This window comes from Triticum aestivum, chromosome 5A (assembly GCF_018294505.1).
Source record: "Triticum aestivum cultivar Chinese Spring chromosome 5A, IWGSC CS RefSeq v2.1, whole genome shotgun sequence".
Taxonomy (NCBI): Eukaryota; Viridiplantae; Streptophyta; class Magnoliopsida; order Poales; family Poaceae; genus Triticum; species Triticum aestivum.
Genome location: NC_057806.1, coordinates 395,732,589 through 395,740,139, shown reverse-complemented (window position 1 = coordinate 395,740,139; position 7,551 = coordinate 395,732,589). Strand labels below are relative to the sequence as shown.

Below are 7,551 nucleotides of genomic sequence, written 5' to 3'. Positions count from 1 at the left end.
TATAAAGGACCAAAGGGGGGAGGCTGGCCGGCCACAAGGGGTGCGCCAGGAGAGTCCTACTCCCTCTGGGAGTAGGATCCCCCCCCCCCCAATCCTAGTTGGAATAGGATTCGCGGAGGGGGAAAAGAAAGAGAGGGGGCCGGCCACCTCTCCTAGTCCTAATAGGACTAGGGAAAGGGGGAGGCGCACAGCCCATGTAGGGCTGCCTCTTCTATTTTCCACTAAGGCCCATCATGGCCCATTTAGCTCCCGGGGGGTTCCGGTAACCTTCCCAGTATTCCGGTAAAATCCCGATTTCAACTGGAACACTTCCGATATCCAAACATAGGCTTCCAATATATCAATCTTTACGTCTCGACCATTTCGAGACTCCTCGTCATGTCCGTGATCACATCCGGGACTCTGAACAACCTTCGGTACATCAAAATGCATAAACTCATAATATAACTGTCATCGTAACCTTAAGCGTGCGGACCCTACGGGTTCGAGAACAATGTAGACATGACCGAGACATGTCTCCGGTCAATAACCAATAGCGGGACCTGGATGCCCATATTGGCTCCTACATATTCTACGAAGATCTTTATCGGTCAGACCGCATAACAACATACGTTGTTCCCTTTGTCATCGGTATGTTACTTGCCCGAGATTCGATCATCAGTATCCAATACCTAGTTCAATCTCGTTACCGGCAAGTCTCTTTACTCGTTCTGTAATACATCATCCCGCAACTAACTCATTAGTTGCAATGCTTGCAAGGCTTATGTGATGTGCATTACCGAGAGGGCCCAGAGATACCTCTCCGACAATCGGAGTGACAAAACCTAATCTCGAAATACGCCAACCCAACATGTACCTTTGGAGGCACCTGTAGTACTCCTTTATAATCACCCAGTTACGTTGTGACGTTTGGTAGTACCCAAAGTGTTCCTCCGGTAAACGGGAGTTGCATAATCTCATAGTTATAGGAACATGTATAAGTTATGAAGAAAGCAATAGCAACATACTAAATGATCGGGTGCTAAGCTAATGGAATGGGTCATGTCAATCAGATCATTCAACCAATGATGTGACCTCGTTAATCAAATAACAACTCATTGTTCATGGTTAGGAAACATAACCATCTTTGATTAACGAGCTAGTCAAGTAGAGGCATACTAGTGACACTTTGTTTGTCTATATATTCACACATGTATTATGTTTCCGGTTAATACAATTCTAGCATGAATAATAAACATTTATCATGATTATAAGGAAATAAATAATAACTTTATTATTGCCTCTAGGGCATATTTCCTTCACTTGGTGCTCCTGGGAGCTGTGATATAAAACCACTCTCGTTGCCATAAGCTGGACTCCCCTTGAAAAGAGCCCTCAGGCCATGGAGCACCAGCTTTCTTGCTTATAAAAGCACCTCCGCACTCCGCGTGCCGTCCCTCGATCATCTTCGGCTCTACTTTGAAGGTCTTGAGCCATAGTCCGAAGTGAGGAGTAATACGGAGGAAGGCTTCACACACGACGATGAATGAGGAAATATGGAGGATGGACTCCGGAGCTAAGTCGTGAAATTCCAGCCCATAATAAAACATGAGCCCCCTCACGAAGGGATCCGTCGGGAAGCCTAGCCCCCGAAGGAAGTGAGACATGAACACCACACTCTCACCAGGCTTGGGAGTGGGAATGACCTGCCCTTGAGCAGGCAGCCTATGCCAGATTTCGCCGGTCAAGAACCTGGCCTCTCTCAACTTCAGCACGTCCTCCTCCGTGACGAAGGAGGGCATCCATCGGCCTCGAAGGTCGGAACCGGACATTGTCGAAGGTCCGAAGCGCCTGAAATCTGGAGCATTGGGTGTTGGAACTCGAGGCGAAGGGCGAACTCGTTTGAGATTGAAAGAAAGGAGTAAGGCCTTGGTCTCTTTATAAGAGGTTGAATACCAAGGGCCCTCCCCGTGACCGTTTGGGACTCGCCTTTGATCGAGAAAACATACCAACGGGTATGGTTGGGTTACCCACGCCCGTATTAATGAGAATCCCGGAATAAGGGGACACGATCTCTACTTTAACAAGACGTGCCAAGGAAACCGCCTCGCTAAACGCGCTGAGGTGGGACAGTAAAACGATTCGAATAAAGACTTGGCCGTGGTGTGATGTCACGCTATGGAATACGTCAGCAGATTAGATTTGTGTAAATATTATTCTCTCTATGGCAATATGTGGAAACTTATTTTGTAGAGCCGGACACTACCTTTGTGTTCAAAATCTTCTATGAAGTACTTGGAGGAGGAACCCGCCTTGCAATGCCGAAGACAATCTGCGCGCCGGACTCGTCGTCATTGAAGCCTGGTTCAGGGGCTACTAAGGGAGTCCTGGATTAGGGGGTGTCCGGATAGCCGGACTATACCTTCGGCCGGACTCCTGGACTATGAAGATACAAGATTGAAGACTTCGTCCCGTGTCCGGAAGGGACTTTCCTTGGCGTGGAAGGCAAGCTTAGCGATATGGATATGTAGATCTCATACCATTGTAACCAACTCTGTGTAATCCTAGCCCTCTCCGGTGTCTATATAAACCGGAGGGTTTTAGTCCGTAGGACGAACAACAATCATACCATAGGCTAGCTTCTAGGGTTTAGCCTCTCTGATCTCGTGGTAGATCTACTCTTGTACTACCCATATCATCAATATTAATTAAGAAGGACGTAGGGTTTTACCTCCATCAACAGGGCCCGAACCTGGGTAAAAACATCTTGTCCCCGGTCTCCTATTACCATCCGCCTAGACGCACAATTCGGGACCCCCTACCCGAGATCCGCCGGTTTTGACACCGACAATAGGGCTACCAGCTGGGAAGTACCTAGCTTTGAAAATATCGAACCAGAGCATGCCGGGAGTGACGGTCATAATCCTCTTCCACCATTTAATGATGAGGCAGCTATTCATCACCTGGGTGTTCAGAATCCCAAGCCCCCAAGGCTTTTTGGTTTGCAAATGGTATCCCATTTAACAAATTGGTATTTACGTTTGTTAACGGCAGAGTTCCAGAAAGATGCCCCTCCATGTTTGTCAAAACCCGCATAAGTACCTTTAGAATGTTTTAAAAACCCCATAGTGAACATTGTAAGGGAGGAAAGGCAAGAATTGATAAGAGACACTTTGCCAGCAGAGGTGTTATATCTACCACGCCATGGTAAGACTATGTTGCCCACCTTAGACACCAAAGGTTTGAATTCATTGGTACATAACTGACAAGGAGAGATAGGGAGCCCCAGGTATTTGAAGGGAAAGACTCCCGAAGAGCGGTTAAGCAGATGGGAAACCCGCAGCGCTTCGGCCTCGTCAACTCCCGTAACAATCACCTCACTTTTAGAGAAGTTGATTTTTAACCCCGACAAGGCTTCGAACATAGAAGGATAAACTTGAGATTAGCGATACATGAGTCGTTCAACTCCACTAGAACAGTTGTGTCATCCGCATACTGGAGGTGAGTGATGCCTTGGGGAAGAAGGTGGGAAATGACAGGGGAGATGTGTCCAGCCAAGGCTGCTTGGTCGAGCATACATGATAAAGCGTCAACAACAAAATTAAATGGAATGGGCGAAGCCGGATTGCCTCTTTGTAGGCCACAACCATTGGCGAAAAATTTGCTAACTGAGCTATTGACAGCCACCGCTGTATGACCACCGGAGACAAGCTGCGTCAGCCTATGGACAATACGGGGGTCAAAACCCTTTGCAAGGAGAATGTGGCGGAGAAAATCCCAAGTAACTGAGTCGTAAGCTTTCTCAAAGTCAAGCTTGAGAATAACAGCTTTGGTACTCCTCATCCTAAGGTCATGGACAATCTCATGCAGGATACCATCTAGAATAAAACTATCTTTAATGAAAGCGGATTGAGAAGGGCTGATGATACGATGAGCTACAGGCGAGAACCTAGTCACCAACCCTTTAGCAGGAAACTTTGCAAAGTTATTAATCAAGGCAATGGGACGAAACTGAGAGATGGACTCAGCACCCTTAACTTTGGAATGAGAGTAAGGACGGCATAGTTAAGACGCGAGATGTCAATAGTGCCAAGACAAAAACCTTGGATAATATTACAAACCAAAGAACGAAGGGAGGGCCAGAACCATTTAAAGAAAGGGATCGAGAAACCATCCGGGCCCGAGGCCGAATTCACATTAGCCGAATTGATGGCCATCTCGATCTCTTCGACTGAGAGAGGCATCAAAAGGGCCGCGTTCTCTTCGTCCGAAACCCGCCTATCATGTGCCCAAAGATTGGGGGAGATAATGAAACCCGAGGCCGGGCTGGCAGCTAGCAAGGAAGAGAAGAAATTGAGGACGTGATCCAGACGAGGGTCAAAAACCCTAACACCGTCAATAACCAAATTGTCAATAGAGCATCTGCGACGACGGCCATTGGCAATAGGAAAAAAGTACATAGTTGGGGAATCCCCTTTGAGAATCGAGTTAATGGTGCCATGTTGCTTCCAATAAACCTCAGCATGCTGGTGTAATTGTATGAGAGAGCCCTCAAGCTCTTAACGATGTTTGTGCTCACGACGATTGCCACCTACCATCTCACACCGCTTGATTTGCCTGTTGAAGTGAAGAAGAAAATTGACAGTATCCGGCGGGCGTATCTTTGGACTAGTTGTGACAAGATCTCGGGAGGCAAGTGCAAGGTAAACTGGAAGATGGTGTGCAAGCCCAAACTATATGGCGGACTGGGTATTCTCAACCTTGAGAAGTTTGCTTCGGCGCTCCGCCTACGGTGGCTTTGGTATGAATGGGCTGACCCCCCCCCCAGGACGTGGCTTGGCCTAGGATCCCCATGCACCACCAAGGATCGTGATTTGTTTGCTGCTGCTACAAGAGTAACTGATGGGGACAGAAACACGGCCAAGCAAGGTTGTCAAAATCGCGATTCTGTTATACGATTCTATGACTTTACGGTCCAAACTAACCCCTCTAATTCTATGATTTGGGGCCCTAAACTCTACGTTTCTACGATCCTAATAGTGAAAATTCTACTATTTGCGATTCTACCATCGGAGCTCCGATCCGATTCTGACAACCTTGGCAAGTTTTAGGAATCTTCGTGGTTGGAGGGGCGTTGACGGACAACAATTGGATTACCCAAATTAACACCCAACAGGGCATATCTCTCACACACATCCAGGAAGTGGTTATGCTTTGGGAAAGGCTCGCTGACATTACTCTCACGGACGGGGTTCGCGATTCGATTACTTGGAAGCTCTCTGTCGACGGCGTGCACTCTACGTCCTCGTCTTACAAGGCACAATTCGAGGGTCTTACCATTCGAGCATGCTTATAGCCGTTTGGAAGGGAAGGGTTGCCCCCCCCCCCAAAGTGCAAGTTTTTTGCCTGGTTGGTCTTACAAAACAGGATTTGGACAGCTGATAGACTAAGCCGCCATGGATGGCCAAACTCCAGTCTTTGCCCTCTTTGCAAGCAAGCTCTTGAATCCGTTGTGCACCTTCTCGCCCAAAGCCGCTTCACGACCCATATTTGGACCGAGATCGCCAACTGGCTCGGCCTCCTGGATTTCTCTACTTTGGCTTGGGCAAATGCCACCTCGGTAAGAGGTTGGTGGACTGATACAGCGAACAATACAAGACCGCACTGGAAGGTTCTCACTTCGCTGATGATGTTGGTTGGAAGGAACGCAATGCGAGAGTTTTTCGCAACACTGCCGCACCCACCATATTAATTGTCAGGAGGATCAGGAAGAGGCCCATCTTTGGGTTCTAGCGGGTGCGAAATACTTGAGTAATATAATGCCGCGAGAGTAGCTGTTTTCTTCCGGACGTGGAGTATCTACACCCGAGCTCAAATGGGCTTGGGTGAACAGTAAAATCAAAAGACATTTTACAAATGTTTAAAAAATTCTGAATTTTTTTTGTGATAAATTTTGACAAATGTTCTAACTGCTTGCAAAATTTCATCTTCAGATCATATTTGTGGAAGGCGTGACAAAAAAAAACAAAATCGATGCTCTGAAAATGCTACTTGCAAAGCATTTCAGAGCATCGATTTTTTTGTTTTTTTTTTGCCACGCCTTGTACGAATGTGATATGAAGATGAAATTTTGCAAGTAGTTAGAATATTTGTCAATGTTTACCATAAAAAAAATTCAGAATTTTTTGAGCATTTTTAAAATACTTTTTGATTTTACTGTTCACCCGAGCTCATTTGAGCTCGGGCTGAGAAAGGACTTCCCGTTTTCTTCCCCGCGTTGCTGGCATAAGTGCAAACCTTCTCTCTTTTCTCTTAATCAATGAAAATAGTAAATCTTTTGCCTTATTTAAAAAAAATGATGTTGCCAGCCAGCAGCCGAGAGCTCGGTCTAATTACTGTGTATATTATGCCGGCCGGCCTTCTGTTTTACTAGTACAAATGAAAATCATCCTCGCTATCAGAGTGCGTACTGCACAGTTTGGAATCAATCGCATGTGAGCAATACGGCATCAGGATCTGACAGACTGAGATCATCTATGGATCGGGGCACAGAGGTGCAGACCAAGGAAAATACTAGTACAAGTGGAATGCGAGGTGCACGTTCGACAGAGATTAGCCGTCAGATACACCTAACCCAAGATCGAGCCGATTTCAGTAAAAACCATCGGCGTCCTTTTACACGACCGACAAGGTTGATCATCAGAAAGATCTGAAGCTGGAAGCAGATGTAGGGAGGGTGCCTGGAATTATTTGCATGTGAGCAGCACGACCTTGGGGCGAGGCGACAGATCGTCCTCTGGAGATCGGGTTGCAGATGAAGGGGAACACAAGTTGATTGTGTGCAGTGTGCTGGAGACCAAGTCAGAGTGAGATGGGTGAAGATACGGGGAACGCAAGGCCGAGCGTTCATGCAAGTCGTGTCGTCAGCCTCTGTTTCGCGAAAAGAAAAAAATATGAAGTGTGGCTGCTGGGATTCGAGCCCAGGTCTCCACGGCCACAACGTGGAATTCTCACCACTAAACTACAGCCACTTTGGTGCTGGCTTCTCGGCCTTACTTTATTAGGACATTCTTTCTCAAACGTGACACGGTAGATGTGTGACAACCCTTGGCGTGCAAAATTTGATCAAAAAAGCCTTTGATGTGGACAGATCGGGCCCTGTGGTGCTCGAGCTTCTCATGTGCTTTGCCGATGATGCGGTGGTCGCCGGTTCTTGATCAGTCGTGGCTGCAAGAAAATGTTAGCGTGACATGTTGGTATATTTGATGGGAATGTTGGCAAATGGCACATGGTGAGCAGATTCAAAGGGCACATGGGAATGTTAATCTCGCTCTATCTACGGGGCGCACAGTAGGCTGGTCGACGGCTCAGATTGCTTAGGTGATCCGAGTGATGAGACGGGGGCATTCCTGCAGTGGTGTCCTATGGTAGCAGTCTATGAAGATTGCTCTCAATTGGCCAAGGAGTCTGCCAAGGTCTCTGTTGATCACAATCTGAGACGGACTGACGGGCGCCAAATTTGCAGTCAGTGTGAAACGAGGCATCAATCTTTATGTTGGTTTGATGATCCTG

The 7,551-nt window shown here is 47.1% G+C and overlaps 1 non-coding gene across 1 annotated transcript; it reads right to left on the bottom strand.

The window, feature by feature from the left end:
* Window positions 1–6,938: 6,938 nt before the first annotated feature.
* On the bottom strand, window positions 6,939–7,010 carry TRNAH-GUG (transfer RNA histidin (anticodon GUG)). The gene has a single exon. It is a non-coding gene; the product is annotated as a tRNA-His (tRNA).
* Between the last annotated feature and the right edge of the window lie 541 nt (window positions 7,011–7,551).